The sequence below is a fragment of the Tupaia chinensis genome, unplaced genomic scaffold (assembly GCF_000334495.1).
Source record: "Tupaia chinensis unplaced genomic scaffold, TupChi_1.0 Scaffold139785_1, whole genome shotgun sequence".
Taxonomy (NCBI): Eukaryota; Metazoa; Chordata; class Mammalia; order Scandentia; family Tupaiidae; genus Tupaia; species Tupaia belangeri.
In genome coordinates this window covers 658,896-659,725 of record NW_006199665.1, presented here as the reverse complement: position 1 = coordinate 659,725, position 830 = coordinate 658,896, and positions in this window count along the sequence as shown.

The following is an 830-nucleotide window of genomic DNA, read 5'->3' as shown; positions in this document are numbered from 1 at the left end:
CTTGCTTTCTCTCTTTCTCTCTCTCTCTCTCTCTCTCTCTCTCTCTGTCTCTCCCTGGTGAGTGCATGTGCCCTGTAGCAATTTTTTTTTTTTAATTTGATGAGGGACAGACAGAGAGAGAGAGAAAGCAAGCCACCAGGTCCGGGACTCGAATCGCAGTTGGCCATGTGGGAGTCCAACGTCTTTAACCACCACACCACCTGCCGGCCCCTCCTGTAGCAAATTTTAAAACATAATAATGAGACACAAAATAAAATAAATAATTCCTTTAAACATTTTTTTTTTCAAACATTTATTGATTTATCTATATATTTGTTGTGATTTTTCAGGCCACCAGGTAATTTTCACCATGCCATCTGCAGCCTCACTTCATTTATTTAAAAATTACTTTATTTAACTTGATTTATTTATTTTTGACCAGAGAGGGATAGAGTGAGAGAGAGAGAGAGAGAGAGAGAGCAAGCCACCAGGTCTGAGACTTGAACCACAGTCAGCCATGTGGGAGTCCAACACCCTTAACCACCAAGCCACCTGCTGGTCCCAACCCACTTCATTCTTTTCAGTGACTCAGGAATATTTCAGAGAATGGCTATTGCATATTTGGACTATCCATTCATTCATCAATATTTTATTTTAAAAAAATAACTATTTATTTCATTCTATTTATTCATTTTTTAAAAATTGATCAGAAAGAGACATGGGGGGTGGGGGAGTGAGAAAGCAAGCTACCAGGTCCAGGATTCAAACCGTGGTCAGCCACGTAGGAGTGTCCAGCACCTTAACGCCACCTGCTGGCCTCCATTCATTGATATTTTAGGGGTTTTTTTGTT